We start from the raw sequence: 16,563 nt of genomic DNA, 5'->3' as shown, positions 1-16,563 counted from the left end.
GGCCAACCATGGCAATTTGGCAAGATTCTGTCTCAAAATAAAAAATAAAAAGAGTTGGGGATGTTATTTCAGTGGTAGAGAGCCGCTGGGTTCAATCCCCAACATTGAGTGAGGGAATGATATACAAACAGTTCTTTTTACAAAAATATAACTTAGGATATCAATTTTCAGACTCTAAGAAAATTTTGCTGCTCCTGAGCAAAGACTACAAGTGCTAAAATTCTTTGTCACGGTAGTTTCAACATTTTACTCTCCATAGGATACTCAGTGCTGTTCTGATTTGCATTAAATCTAGAAAACTGACTAAGGGAAAATATTTCAGTAAACATATGAACATGAGACTATAATACAGATTATGTGAACTCCAGAAAACAGAGTAAACTCAAGTTTTGCTAGGCAACAGATTTTTTTGGTGGGGGGGAGGGGGGGAAGTGGGTGTGGCACTGGGAATTGAACCCAGAGGTGCTCTACCACTGAGGTACATCCCAAGCCCTTTTTATTCTATTTTGAGGCAGGGTCTTGCTGGACTCAAGTTGCAATCCTCCTGCTTCAGTCTCCTGAATCACTGGGATTACAGAAATATGCCAGAACATCTGCTGTAGTAGATTATTTAGGAACTGAAATTCTGATTAATTTTCCATTGTATTACTTGACATTACAATAATTTAGCTCTAATATCTCATTAAGTAAATCAACTGTCTCAAAAGGACAGTACTATAATCTTGAACTAATTAGCCTATTGTCTTATAACTAAGGTTTTGTTGTTGTTGTTTGTTTTAGTACTGGGGATTGAACCCAGGGCATTTTACCATCCATTAAGCTACATTCTTCAGTCTTTTTTTTTTTTTTGTGTGTGTGTGTGTGTGTGTGTGTATGTGTATTTTGAGTCAAGGTTTCACTAAATTGCTAAAGGTCTCTCACTAAATTGCTGAGACTAGCCTCAAACTTATGATCCTCCTGCCTCAGCCTCCTAAGACACTGGAATTACAGGCGTGTGCCACTGCATCTGGCTTCAATCAAAGTTTTGTAAAGCACTTTGCCAACAGACTAGAAAACTGAGGCACAGAGTTTAAAAAAAAAAAACTGGCAAAAAAGGAATCAAGAGGTTGAGGTTGGTCTGAATCTTACTTATCCACATACTCCAAACAAGATACAAAAATGAACAAATAACCCAAATGACAAATTAAATAATAATGAGTTAAATGAATTAAACAGACACTTCTCAAAAAGAAGAAATACAAATGGCCAAGAAATACATGAAAAACTGTTCAACATCATTAGCTATTAGGGAAACACAAATTAGAACTACACTGAGGGGCTGGGGATGTGGCTCAAGCGGTAGTGTGCTCGCCTGGCATGCATGGGGCCAAGGTTCGATCCTCAGCACCACATACAAACAAAGATGTTGTGTCCACTGAAAACTAAAGAATAAATTAAAAATTAAAAAAAAAAAAGAACTACACTGAGATTTTATCTCATAGAAGTCAGAATGGCAAACAATAATAAATGCAGGAGAGGATGGGACTGTAAATTAGTACAAATACTATGGAAATCCGTATGAAGATTCTTCAAAAGACTAGGTTCAATTGGTAGAGTGCTTGCCTCGCATGTTCAAAGGTCCTGGGTTCAATCCCCAGCACTGCCAAAAACAAACAAAAAAAAGACCCAGCTACAAACTCCTTGGTATTTATCCTAAAAAACTGAAGTCAGTATGCTCCAGTGATACCTGCTTACCCATGTGAATAGCAGCACAATTTACAATGGCCAAATTATGGAGCCAGCCTAGGTATCCACCAATGAATGAATGGATAAAGAAAATGTGGTATATACACAATGAGTTTTATTCAAAAATGACATTATGTGCTGGACACGGAAGCAAAAATCTGTAATCCCAGCAGCCCAGAGGGCTGAGACAGGAGGATCACAAGTTCAAAGCCAGCCTGAGCGATGGCAAGGTGCTAAGCAACTCAGTGAGACCCCGTCTCTAAATAAAATACAAAATAGGGCTGGGGTTGTGGCTCAGTGGTTGAGTGCCCCTGAGTTCAATCCCTGGTACCCCCCCAATTCCCCCCCCAAAAAAACCAAAGACATTATGTCATTTGAGGAAAAATGGATAGAACTTTAGACCATTATGTTAAGTGAAATAAGCCAAACTCTGAAGGGCTGTATTTTTTTCCTCTCGTATGTGGAAGCTAGAGAGGAAAAAGGAAAAGAAAGGTAGGGAGGGTAGGGATCTTGTGAAAAATCAAAGGGAGCTCAACAGAGGAAAGGAACCAGGGAGTGGGAAGAGGGTAGGAAGGGGGAAGTTCTACAGAGTGATATTGGCCAAATCATATTGTTATATTATGTGCATGTACTAACATGTAACTTAAATACCATCATTATATACAACTAAAATGCACTAATAGAAAATGTGGAAATGGGAAAAGATGCAAAAATTAGCAAAATGAACACATCTTTTTATAACTCAGGAAAAGTTGCAGACAAATTGCACACTGTGTAACTATTTATAATTGAATCATGCATTTCCAACAATTTAGGGATACAACAGGTGTTCCTTATATACTTACAAATTAATATCAAGAAACGTGAATTTGAAGGACTATAAATTCTTGGAGTATATTTTTGTCTAAAAAAATTAAGTATAATAATCCCTCCTTATCACAGGAGATACTAAGACTTGAGGTACATGCCTGAAACCACAGATGGTACCAAATTCTGTACGTAGTATGTTTTTTCCTATACGCCCTGCAGCATTGCCACATAGTACCAGAGTTAATCTGTCCTTCCATGTTTTATGCCCTAGTGCATCTGTTACATCAGTACTTTTGTGGTTTGGGGCCATCATTAAGTAAAATAAGGGTTACTTGAACACAAGCACTGCAATACTGTGACAGTCGATCTGATACTCGAGACGGCCGAGTGACTAAAAGGCAACGTACAACACGGATTCATGGACTGGCTAGACAAAGGGATGATTCACGTCCCAGGGTCCTGGAAGAGATAGAGTGGGATGGCACCAGATTTCATTACATTACTCACAGCAATGCACAATTTAAAACTTAGAAATTATTTAGAATTTTCCATTTAACATGTTCAGATCTCTGTTTATATGAGTTAACTAAAACTGCAAAAAATAGAACTGCAGATGGGGCAATGGGGAAAATGTAATGCTCAGTTTTCATGTTAAGCATATTTTACTATGGTTATTTTTAAATTCATAATCTAGTTACAACATATACCAAGGGTTGGCCAAATCCAGCCTGCCATCTATTTTTGTGTAGCCTACAAGATAAGAATGGATTTCACACTTTAAATGGTTGAAAAAAAAAAATCAAAGACTATTTTGTGACACACGAAAATTATATGAAATTAGTGTCCATAATTAAAGTTACATTAGAACACATTCATGCTTATTCATTTACATATCATCCATGGCTATTTGTGCTAGAATGGTAAAGCTGAGTAGGTACAAAGAAACCTCATGCCTGCAAGGTCTAACATATTTATTACTTTTGCTTTAATTTGCCAATTCTTCGTATGTATGATAGCTATCAAAATACATGGGTTAATTAGAATATCCTAATTACAAAGAATGTCAGAATTTATATGTTAATCTTTAATATGTTCATCTATAATGTGACTACTCAAGTATTAATTTTTATGTGGATTTTCAAATTTTAGAATTATATTTTCTTAAAATAAAGTCAAGGTAGTTCAATAATTCTCAAACTCTGCATATTTACCTTGGCACCTTGTAAAAATACAAACTCCTAGGCCTCCTGGATTTTCTTGGTACTAGGCCCAAAGAATCTACACTTTAAAAAATATTCTTTGTAATTCTGATACAAATGATCAGTGATTCACCCTTTATGAGGCACTAAGGTTGGAGAGGTCATAAATTCCACATGGAAAATAGCTGTATTTTTCAACTTTGGCATTATAAGACAACAGTTCTCAAAGTAGGCTCCATGGTTTCTGACAGATTTCCCAAATTCTTTCAGAGGGTTTATGGGGGTTAAAATCACTTGTGGGCAAAAGATCTATTTAAAGAGCAAGACAGACCAATACATTTTATGTATTTATTTTTGGGTACTGAAGTTTGAATCCAGAGGCACTTAACCACTGAGCCACATTCCCAGTCTTTTTTATTTTGAGACAGGGTCTCACTAAATTGCCAAGGCTGGCCTTGAACTTGCAAATTCTGCCTCAGCCTCTGAAGGAGTCTCTGGGATTACAGGCTTTCACCACCGCTCCTGGCAGGCCAATGCATTTTAATGTAATAGTATCAAAAGTTCACAGATGTGGTTTCAGATTCTACACTTTTAAAAACTATCACTTTTCAGATTTGGGACTGAAGAAGATTATCTATATTTACCTGACAGTAATATTTCTCTTTTCTATAACATATCTGTATGACCCTCGTCATATTTCCTTAAATACTTAAACATCCTAATAGACTGAATGCTGAAGCAGAGATGAGAAACTGGCTGTCTCATGTTAAGTCAGACGTTACAGAGATTTGAAGTTCTTCCCTCTATTTTGAAACTACAGATAAAGTTATTTATGTTAACATGGATTAGATTTGCTATTACTTTAAAATAAATCACTATTTTTAAACTTCCTTTTAAATTTCTAATATGCTAAATATGAACAGATATAAACAAAAATCTCTTTGGAGTCCTCAATAATTTTTAAGAGTTTAAAGGAGTACTGAAACCAAAAAGTTGGAGAAACAGAAGAACAGACTTGGATGGCTGAGGCAGGAGGATCTCAAGTTGAAGATTATCCTCAACAAATTAGTAAAGCCCTAAACAACTTACAGAGACCCTGTCTCAAAACAACAAAAAAAAAAAATTAAAAGGACTGAGGATGTAGCTCAGTGGTAAAGTACCCTGTGTTCAATCCTCAGTAATAACAACTACTGAAAAGAAAGAAAGAAATACAAGAACAGTTAAGTATGGTGGTGCATGCCTGTAATCCTAGTGACCTGGAAAATGGAGGCAGGGAGGTCGGCAAGTTTGAGGCTAGCCTTGGCAACTTAGTGATCCCCTGTCACACACAAAATAAAAAATTAAAAGGACATATCTTATATACAGAGATATGATAAATGATGGTATAAAGGTGTAGTAAGAATTGTATGCAAAAAAAATAAGAGAGCTCATGTGTAATGGCATAATTTGGTGTAAATATACTTTATATATAGAGTTATAAAAAACTGTGCTGTGAATGGATAATTATGAATGTAATGTACTCCATATTGTCATCTATGTAAGAAATAAATTTAAAAAAAGAAAAAAATAAATAAAGAAAAAAATAAAATTAAAAGAGCTGGGGGTGAAGCTCCACGGTAGAGCACCGCTTGTTTCAATTTCCAGTACCAAAACAAACAAAAAAATAACAAGAGCAATGGAGTACCTAGATAAATCAATTAAACAGAAGTTTGAAATTAATTTCTGGATTTCAAGATCAGACATACAGGCATGGGTTTCAAAGAAAGAAGCCAGCTAAACAGACCAAATAGTTTCAAGCAAATGACTGAAAACAGATGTGGGTGAGAATTACGCTGAATCACAAGTTAGGCAACACTTGGCCAAAGCTTAGAACCTATCTTGAAGCAGTTTTACATAAGCAACTACCTGACTAGAAACTAGAAGTTTTCCGCTTGTTTTGTTTTGTTTAAGGTTCTTTAGGACTTTGGAAGATTCAAAGAGTTATTTTGAGCTAACCCCAGAAAGGTTAATAGAGCAAAAATAAAGAAGTTACAAATTGGTAAAATGACAGCAGGAAGCAAAGTTAGAAATAACTAGAGAACATTATAACTAACAATGTTTGACCTCAATGTGCAATTGGGTTTTGAGTGACTGATTGATTGATTGCAGTACTGGAAATTAAACTTTTAATTGTTTGCAGTGCTGAGGGCTGAACCCAGGGACTGGAGCATACTAAGCAAATACTTTAACAGAGCTATATACTTCACCAGCCCCTTCAACGTGTATTTTAGAGTAGAAAACTTTCTGGAAACTGGTAGGATATCTATCAAAAATCAAATAAAAACTTGTTTTTTTTTTCTCTCTGCTTGTTTTCAGATAAAGTGTTACCCTAAAACAATAAACCAATAGCAATCAACACAAAACACTGATCTTTAAGTATCAGTTTTAAGTCCTCATGACTTAGGGTACAAACAACAAACTGGACAGACTTTAATATTAAAACCTCAGTATGAATTTGGTTCTGGATAGGAAAAAGTGACAATATTTCACAATAATAATTACAGGGAAGCCTAGAATTTGTCAAGAAAATTTTCTATTTTCAAAGTCTGTTATGATATTTGTAACAAAGTGATTTATTTGAGGGTATTCCAACACTCATTGACTGATGCTCTCAAACCCAAGTGTAAAAATATCAAACTACTGCTTAAGGATAACTTTAAAAAATACATTTAAAAATGGTGCTATATGGGGCTGGGGTTGTGGCTCAGTGGTAGAGCACTTGTCTAGCATGTGTGAGGCACTGGGTTTGATTCTCAGAACCACATATAAATAAAGGTTCATCAACAACTAATAAAATATTTTTTAAAAAATGGTGCTACAGGGGTATGTTGATACTAACAATATAATATTAAAATAAAACTTACATAGTTTTATTTAAGTTTGATAAAGCTTAAATAAGTATTACTGGCAAGAAACTTGGCTGAAATAAATCATTTATAGTAATCATGTTATATTGAATAAATCATCTTAATTTTATAATATTATTTATTATTTATAATATTATTTATTAAGCACACTCTTCTTTCAAAAAGAGTGGTTATGCTACTTGGGCATAGTGGCATATGCCAGTAATCCTACGTACTCTGGAGGCTGAGCAGGGAGGATTGCAAATTCAAGGCCAGTCTCAGCAATTTAGCAAGACCCTATTACAAAATAAAAAGGGCTGGGGATGTAGCTCAGTAGTAGAACACTCCTGAGTTCAACCCCCAGTACTGAGGGTTGGGGGTAAGAACAAGGTAGTGGGGAATGGCTGAGCTTTTGGGGTGAATGGAGGCTGGAGAATGAACCCAGGGCCCTGAACATGCTAAGTATGTATTCTAATGAGATACAACCCCAAGCAGTACTATTTTGTTGTTATTGTTTTTTTTTTTAATCTGAAAAGAAAAAAAATTTTTTCTATTGCAATGTAAGCTTTAAATTCCAAATAAAATTTGACCAGGCTAGCATATAACCCTTCCCTGTTTACATCAGAAAGCACTTTACCTGGCCAGCTGCGGTAGTGCATGCCTGTAATCCCAGCAGCAGCAGCTTGGAAGCTGAGGCAGAAAGATCTCAAGTTCAAAGCCAACCTCAGCAATTTATAGGGACCCTGTCTCAAAATAAAAAAAAATAAAAAAAATAAAAAGGCAGGGGGGCTAGGAATGTGACTCAGTGTTAAGCACTGTTGAGTTTAAAAACAAACAAACAAAAAAAAAACACACAGGTATGGTGGCGCATGCCTGTAATCCCAGTGACACCAGAAGCTGAGACAGGAAGATCACAAATTTGAGGCCAGCCTCAGCAATTCAGTGAGGCAATCAACAACTTAGCAAGGTCCTGTCTCAAAATAAAAAATGAAACAGAAAAAAGGGTTGAGGGGCTAGGGTTGTGGCTCAGTGGTAGAGCATCTGCCTCATGTGTGAGGCACTGGGTTCAATTCTCAGCACTGCATATAAATAAATGAATAAAATAAAGGTCTATCAACAACTAAAAAAATATATTTTAAAAAAAAGTGGGGGGGCCTGCAGGAGAAAAGAAAAGAAAGAAAATAGGGTTTTGTGAAAAAGTGGGGCTATGAAAGAACCACAGTGTAACCACAGACACCAAAACCACAAGTTCACAAAGTAACTTTGTAAGCTAAATCTTGGCTCCCATTAGGCTTTCATAAACTGATATTAAGGAGGAATTCAGTAATGAATAGAAAAGAGAAACTTTTTGTGAAGTCTGGTTTCAAATATATGAGAACAATTAGGATTAAAAATTACCAAAAGATGAGAAAAAGCTAACAAAAGTTGTAATTTTATAGTGAGTTTATATCTAAAATACTTAAGACCTTAATAAAGACTACTATACTAACTTGCCTTTTTGGTTTAGTTAGGAATCTTTCCTAAATGTCAGCCCTACAAAGTTTTAAGAACCAAATAACAAGTTTATCTTTTCATACAAATGTTCCTGAGCTGTAACACTCATCCTTTCTCACCAAGGAAGATACATAGCAAATGCTCACTTTTAAAACCGAAATGAATTTTACTTCATTGCATACAAGCAATCACAACGTTATTCAGAAGACAAAAAAAAAAAAGAAAAGAAAAGAAAAAAGAAAGAAAGAAAAGAAAAAACTAAACAAAAGAACAACTAGAGAAGGAAAGGAAACAAAGTACTATGATTCAACAGAAAAATGAAAAAACCAACATTCTTTCAAAACAAGTGTCCACCAGGGAAATGCTGAAGAGAAAATGTCATGATAAAATATTTTTAAGACATGAAATGACCCCAATGCAAAATATTTGTTGTTGATTTTTGTTTTTAGTTCAAAGGAGTTATTATTTCTTACTGTTTATGTTCCTTACTTTTTGTTTATCCATTCCCACTGGGTCAGTAGAACCATTTCATTTCATTTTCTTTACAGTCTATTTTTCTTCCTGATTCTTCAATTTTAAGTTCCTTGATCTGAGTTCCTACTTATGAATGTTTAGATTAGAAAGGACCTTGAGGGGTTATTAAGTTTATTCACCTGCTTTCCAGAATTTGTAACTAAAAATATCAGAAAAATGAGAAGGTATACATCTGCACAAACATTTCCATTCACAATTTTCAATTTTAAAAAATGAAAGTAAAAATTAAAACCCCAAAAGAGGAAGGTGCTTTAAAAATGTATTTATCAGCTAAAATTGCTCAAACATAACTTCAACTGTCAGGGTCTAAAATTAACATGCAGGAAGGTTGTTTGCTGCCCATTAAAAGTTTTTCATCCCTAGAGATGTCTTCTGATGCTCTATCTGATTTGTACCACCATTGCTCTAGCACACAGCCTGACAAACTTAGTCCACCATATTAATAAACTACAATTATAAATGTCAATGGTGTACATGCATGTGTGTGTGTGTGTGTGTGTGTGCGCGCACACACACACACTTACAGTTGGTATAGGTTTTTATTCCAAACAATATTATGGGGGAAGCTACAATAAAAACTGTTCCAAGGGCAATACTTTAATTCTCTGATATCTCAGTATGTTCAGAGAATGAAGCTTCTTCCTAAAAAAAAAAAAAAAAATTTACAAAACAGAATGTCATCTAATGACCAAAAAAAAGCAACTATAAATAAATATTGTTAATTATTTCATAATTATTTAAAAAAGAAGAAAAGCAAGTAGTACTACCTCAGAACCTAAAGTCCTGAAAATGGAGAACAAAAATCATAACTTTTTAAAATTATGAGTGGTAAAGAACAGAAATTATAGATTGTAAAACAGATGTTATTTCCCAGGAAGACTCTAAAGGGAATTAAACAAATTGTTTTTTGAATAATTGGTAAGTTATGCAGTTTCTATGAACACTAGTATAAGATAGCCAAACAACAACTAATATTTAACTTCATTTTCTTTTCATTTCTTTTTCTTTTTTGACAAGACCAGCCTAGGAGATGAGGGATATTATAGACAGAATATATTTTGGATTTCAACAGAATACTTCTTTAATTCTTTTTTTGGGTGATGGTGGTGGTGGTACTAGAGATTGAACCCAGAGGCACTTTGTCACTGAACTACATCCCCAGCCCTTCTTATTTTTTATTTTGAAACAGAGGTCTTGCTAAGTTGCTTAGGGCCTTGCTAAACTGCTGAGACTGACTTAGACTGCAATCCTCCTGTCTCAGCCTCCTGAGTTGCTAGAATTACAGGTGTGTGCCACCACGCCTGAATCAATAGGACACTTCTTGATACATCATAGAAAATAAAGATTAGATAATATAAAACAGCAAGTGGGATTCATAACTTATTTCACCTAGAAGGTTACTAATGTTAACAGAATGATGGTCTACTGATGTACAGTATTTCTCTATCCTTATACATTTTTACCAGTGACCTACAATGGCATCCTTTTATCAAGTTTGCCAATAAGACAAATATATGAGGAATGCTCAAGAGGTGAAAATACGCTATTGAAGCTAAAATAAGCAGCCCAAGTCAATAGGATGATAATAACACGGATAAATTTTCCATTACATTTTTTTTAAAAACCAACCAAACTAATGTGACCATAGGCTTTATGAACAGAGGTACAGAGTGAAGTAAAAAGAAGCCATGCTCCCCACACCCTTCTCCCGTATTTTGTATTGATCAGATTTTATCTGATTCAGATCTAGATAATCCTAAAAACTCAAGCAACTAAATTGGTAAAGAGCCTAAATCTGTTAAAAATGTCAGTTAAGAAGAAACTGAAAGAACTTGGGATATTTACTCAGAAAAATATGCCTCAATGGGCATACTTTCATCAAATATTTGTCTACTGCATTGACAAGGAATTAGTTTTACTTATTGTGGCGTCAGATGACAGAACTAAAGAGCTTCATCACAATGTAGAGAATGTTCTAAAAGCAGAACTCCAATAATGGAGAGGGGTATCTGTGAAATGCCAATCTCCTCCTTATAACATGTGTTTTTACATATCATGATATACTTGATCCCAAAAGAGGCCTAGTGGGGAAGACAACTTGTTTTTGTTTGTTTGTTTTGGTACTAGGGATTGAAACCAGAGGCACTTTGCCCTAGCTTTACACACACACACACACACACACACACGTATATATTTATATACATATATATATGTTTTGTGTATATATATATATATATATATATATATGTATATATATATATGTGTGTGTGTGTGTATATATATATATATATATATATATATATATATATATATTAGTTGTAGATGGACACAATACCTTTGTTCATTTATGTTTATGTGGTGCTGAGGATCCAACATAGTGCCTCACACATGCCAGGCAAGCTCTCTACCACTGAGCTACAATCCCAGCCCACTGACTTTTTTTTTTTAATTTATTTTTTTGGTACCAGGGATTGAACTCAGGGCACTCAACGATGAACCCACATCCCCAGCTCTATTTTAGAGATAGAGTCTCACTGAGTTGCTTTAGTACCTCGCTTTCGCTGAGGCTGGCTTTGAACTCACGATCCTCCTGACTCAGCCTCCGGAGCCACTGGGATTACAGGCGTGTCCCCCCCACTCCCCACGTGTTTGTTTTTTTTTTCCTTGCTAAATTGCTGAGGCCACCTTGAACTTGTGATTCATCTGCCTCAGTCTCCCAAATTGCTGGGATTACAGGCATGGGCCGCTGTATCTGGTGGAATACAACATTTAAAAAGTGTTTTCTTTGACATGTTTTTAAAGTAATAGACTTTTTAATGAACTCCAAAACCAAAGAATCATTTTCAAAGACATCAACAACAAAAGAAATGAACATTTTTTTTGTATTAATGAATGCTGCATTTGTTTTTCTCAAACAACTGCTGTACATTAACATGAGTACCTTTACCAACGGATAGGTGGCAATTACTTGCCAGTCTGTTAACTAGTCCCAAGAAGAGAGCTGTCTTTATTGTACATTTACAGGGCAGTGCTATTTGCTCCAACTAAAACTTCTTTGCAAGGAGAAGGCTCCTCCTTATCAGAAATGGATACATGAGAAAGCTGTAATAACACTATACCCTCTTACTACAATTTAGGAAAAACTCAGTCTTAACATGTACAAAACAGTATCTTTTTATTTTTTTAAAAGAGAGAGAGAGAGAGAATTTTTTAATATTTATTTTTTTTAGTTTTTCAGCGGACACAACATCTTTGTTTGTATGCGGTCCTGAGGATCGAACCCGGGCCGCACATGCCAGGCGAGCGCGCCACCACTTGAGCCACATCCCCAGCCCCAACAGTATCTTTTTTTTTATTATTTAATATTTTTAGATGTTGATGGACCTTTATTTTATTCATTTATTTATATGCGGTATGAGGATAGAATCCAGAGCCTCACACATGATAGGCACGTGCTCTACCACTGAGCCACAACCCCAGCTCCCAAAACAGTATCTTTTAGAACTTTGGAGCAGCTGTGTTCAGAGTGAGCAAGAACTTTACTTGAGGCAAAGTAGTAGCTTAAGAGTTGGTTAAAAAAACAATTTTCATTTTGGGTTAGAAGTAAGGAGAGGAAAGAGAACAAGATAGAGTAATTGAAGCATAGTAAATAATAGTGTTTAAAAATTACAATACAGGGGGCTGGGGTTGTGGCTCAGTGGTAGAGTACTTGCCTGGCATGTATGAGGCACTGGGCTCGATCCTCAGCACCACATAAAAATAATAAATAAATTAAATAAAGTTATTTTAAAAATTACAACACTGGCTGATCATGATGGTACAAGCCTATAACCCCAGCAGCTTGAAGTAAGGATTGCAAGTTCAAGGCCAGCCTCAGCAATTTAGAAAGGCCCTAAAGAACTTCGTGAGACCCTATCTCAAAATTTCAAAATAAAAAATAAAAATGGTTGGGGACTTAACTCAGTGGTAAAGTGCCCCTGGGTTCAGTTCCCAGTATGTGTGTGTGTGTGTGTGTGTGTATATATAAAATCACAACACCGACTTTGATCCGTAAATTGCACTCTTGTTTTCTGTGAGGTGGTAACATTAGTGAGGAGAAAAGAAAAAAGAAAAATTTACATTGGAAGACCAAAACAAGGTACTTTTGCTCTCTCATTAGGTATTTTTTTGTGTTAAAGTCAGGCAAAATGTGAAAAATGTTCTGAATATCCAATAGCAATGCTCTTAATGTGAAATACTAAAACCCAACTCAGTAATTAACAACAATAGATCAGTAATTAATAAGTCTCAATGTGCTGTAGGGGCAACTTTTTGACCCAGAAGAAAATTTTCAACTGGTTGCTGAAAACCAAAGGTTAATACAAAACTGCATACATTGATCCAGGGGTGGTGGCACATGCCTGCAATCCCAGAGATTGGGGACACTGAGGCTAATGGATCACAAGTTCAACACAAATCTCAACAATTTTGTGAGACCCTCAGCAACTTAAAGAGACCCAGTCTTGAAATAAAAAGAAAAAAGGACAGGGTATGTGGCTCAATGGTAAGTGCTCTTGGGTTTAACCCCCTGTACCAAACAAACAAACAAAATTACATACTCTGGTTTATCTTCACACATTAGCTTTACTGATATTTCAGACATTAATGCATTCTCAAGAGAAAAAAAAAAAAAAAAACAACGCAGGTGCAGGGGTGCATGCCTATAATTCCAGCTACCTGGGAGGCTGAGGCAGGAGGATCGTAGTTCAAAGACAGCCTCAGACCCTCAGCAAGGCCTCCAACAAGACCCTGTTTCAAAATAAAACATAAAAAAGGCTGGGATTGTGGCTCAGTGATAGAGCACTTGCCTAGCATGTGTGAGGCACTGGGTTTGATTCTCAGCATCGCAGATAAATAAATAAATTAATTAATTAATTAATATAAAGGCCCATTGGCAACTAAAAAAATAATTTAAAAAAAGGGGACCTGGGGATGTGGTTAAACATACCTGGGTTCAACCCCCTGGTACCTGCCCCCCCCCAAAAAAGTAAGAAAACAGAAATGTAAGAGCTGGGTGCAGTGGCACACACCTATAATTCCAGCAGCTCGGGAGGTTGAGACAGGAGGATCCAGAGTTCAAAGCCAGTCTTAGCAACAGTGAAGTACTAAGCAACTCAGTGAGACCCTGTCTCTAAATAAAACAGAAAATAGAGCTGGGGGGCTGGGATTGTGGCTCAGCGATAGAGCGCTCGCCTAGCACAGGTGGGACCCGGGTTCGATCCTCAGCACCACATAAAAATAAAGGCATTGTGTTGTGTCCATCTACACCTAAAAAATAAATGTTAAAAAAAAAAAAGAAAGAAAATAGGGCTGGGATGTGGCTCAGTGATTGAGTGCCCCTGAGTTCAATCCTCGGTACCCACCCCCAAACAAAAGAAAGAAAGAAAAGGAATGTAAAAGAAACAGGCAATGTCAAAGAAAATATTAATTGGCTGTATTCATCCAACTCATTATTAAATGCTACGTAACTATTAAACAAAGGGCAAAGGCCTGTCCCGTTTCTGTATAGAATTAAGAACAAACAGGTAATACTACTTACATAGCTGCCAAATTTTTCTTTAGCTTCTTTTCTTACAGACATTATATTTCGCAATACTTTCCACTTTCCTTACATCTTCCATGTTTATATACAAATTGTTTGATTTTCTCAACTCTTGCTCTATTATGACAACTCTTTAGTTTCTGAGTTCAGATATGAAGGAAAAATTTTCACTTTCCTGAAATATTTCTATTTTATTTATGCCATTTAAAAAATATAGGGCTGGGGATGTAGCTTAGTGATAGAGTGCTTGCCTAGTGTGCACAACAAGGCCCTGGGTTCGATCCTCAGCACCACAAAAAAAATTAAAAATAAAATAAATATAAGCTAATTAAAACTAACCATTTAATAACTTCAAGAATGGGGCAGGGCATGTGGGCTCCCAGCAGGTCAGGAGGCTGAGGCAGGAGAACAGCAAGTTGGAGACCAGCCTCAGCAACTTAGCGAGGACATATGCAACTTAGTGAGGACATATGCAACTTAGTGAGACCCTGTCTCAAAATAAAAAATAAAAAGGGCTGGGGATGTGGCTCAGTGGTAAAGTACCTCTGGGTTCAATCCCCAGTACAAAAAAAAAAAAAAAAAAGAATGAGTGGAGAAGCCACATTTAACAAAACAAAATTCAATTTAATATATCTGTGCTTAGACATCTGTGCTTAGAGATTGATGTTTCTATACAAATTATACTATTGTCAAATTTTAAAAATAGAAATCAAGTGAGCGTGCTGAGGAAAATCTGCACACAAACCTATCCTTAGTACAACAGGACCTTCAGATATACTCAATTACCCCGTTAAGTAGAAAACAAACTTTTAAAGTTAGGCAAGTTGCAACGCGGAATCTGGGTAGGAGGTGCCCAGGGTAGTAAACACGGGAGTGAAGAGAACATAACAAACAATTCAAAGCTACATACAAGTCCCTAAGGGGCTACTTAAGCCCCAAGCTCACATCTCTACTTTGGAAGTGATGAAGTTTGAGAAGGCCAATAGAGAGAGAAAGAAAATCTGAGTAAAGATGAGTATTCTATTTTCTTCTTCCCGACCCTTTCTCAGCATTCTTGCAGGCTGGTCACCAGTCTGGGTGCCATATCCACTAGAAGGCCTAAGTCAGTATCCCAGCCTCCTTCGCATACCTAGGCTGAAGACCTGTATATCAGCCGTCTTCTTTGCAAACATCTCCCTTATCCCTTTTCAACTCCCATACCATTCCCAAAGCAGCCTTCTGGAGACTCAACAGATCTCTACTGTCTTCCTAAACTCAATCACTTACATTTTCTCCCAATCCATATTTTCTCTCTGATATTTTTATTAATTCAGTAGAAATGCCATGACCCGCATTTCCAATTATCTACCCCTATTTTTCCAGCAAAATCCAATGCATGTTTTCACCTGATCAAAGGCCTTGTTCTCATCTACTTAATTCTACCTCTTGCCGGTTACCCCTGCCTTTTCCAATGCCAAGTCCCTAACCCCACTCTTTGGGAAGTCCTAGGTCTTCAATATAGTTGGCAGTTCTCTTTCTCTCACTTAACTATCCTTCCTTTAGGCTGTACTACACTACACTACCCTTAAGATTCAACTCCCCTCTCCTTGCCACGCCCTGTGCCCCCCGGGGTTACTTACCCCAAGTTCTCCCCACACTTCGGGCCTCTGGCCCCGCCTTCCCCCAAAAAGAAGGAGGCGGGAGGAGGGAGAGAAGCGGGGCGGCACTCCGTAAGGCAAAAGCGACCTCCCATTAGCGCTCACCGACGCCAATCGTGGCTTCCTTCTCTCTTATTGGTCTTCTTTAGTCTAAGCCCCACCCTCTTCCTCAGACAGGGCCCGGCCACCGCCTCAGCGCCCCCGTCCAGCACAGACTGGGAGGGGAGACCCCGGCCCGGGACGCTGTGGCTGGCCAGAGTTGAAGGGGAGACTGCTCTCAGACCATGGACTAGCTAATATTAACAGGACTCACCCGCTGGTAGCTCCGTCGCCTCCCGCCCGCCCGCGCTCGGTCCCACAATCTGTTTCCAGCTCCTCCTTTTCCCCCCTCAGCGGAGCAGATACTTTCCTCCCGTCCGGCCAGGCGAGCTTACCTCTCGCGAGAAGTCGGGGTGGGGGGGGGCGAGATTCGTGAGGGCTGAGTTGGAAAAGAGCTGAGGGGAGGGGCTTACTATGGGGAGGCCTTGGGTGGAAGGCTGAGCCAGACTGTATACACAGGTCACACGTGTTCGGCTGTAGAAGCGGGAGGGAAGAAAGGAAAAAGGAGGAAATAGTATCTTTACGGTATCTGTAGTGATGTAGATCCAAAAGATGAAGCAAACATTCTAAGGAATGAGATGATCTCACGGAGCACACTT

The 16,563-nt window shown here is 37.3% G+C and overlaps 1 protein-coding gene across 4 annotated transcripts in view; it reads right to left on the bottom strand.

Moving 5' to 3' along the window:
* The window catches only part of LOC114103948 (cyclic AMP-dependent transcription factor ATF-7), a 101,870-nt gene extending 85,576 nt beyond the window's left edge, over nucleotides 1-16,294 (bottom strand). For 3 of the 4 annotated variants that reach the window (XR_011707078.1, XM_071609803.1, XM_027949832.2), the window contains exon 1: nucleotides 16,179-16,294. The gene's annotated coding sequence lies outside the window, so the exon portion shown is untranslated. Of the gene's footprint in view, nucleotides 1-15,847; nucleotides 16,128-16,178 lie in introns of those variants that run through there. The other variant, XM_027949833.2, reaches the window with a different exon arrangement.
* Between the last annotated feature and the right edge of the window lie 269 nt (nucleotides 16,295-16,563).

This window comes from Marmota flaviventris, chromosome 3 (assembly GCF_047511675.1).
Source record: "Marmota flaviventris isolate mMarFla1 chromosome 3, mMarFla1.hap1, whole genome shotgun sequence".
In the NCBI taxonomy this organism is placed as follows: Eukaryota; Metazoa; Chordata; class Mammalia; order Rodentia; family Sciuridae; genus Marmota; species Marmota flaviventris.
The sequence above is the reverse complement of the archived record's forward strand: the minus strand, read 5'-3'. Positions and strand labels throughout refer to the sequence as shown.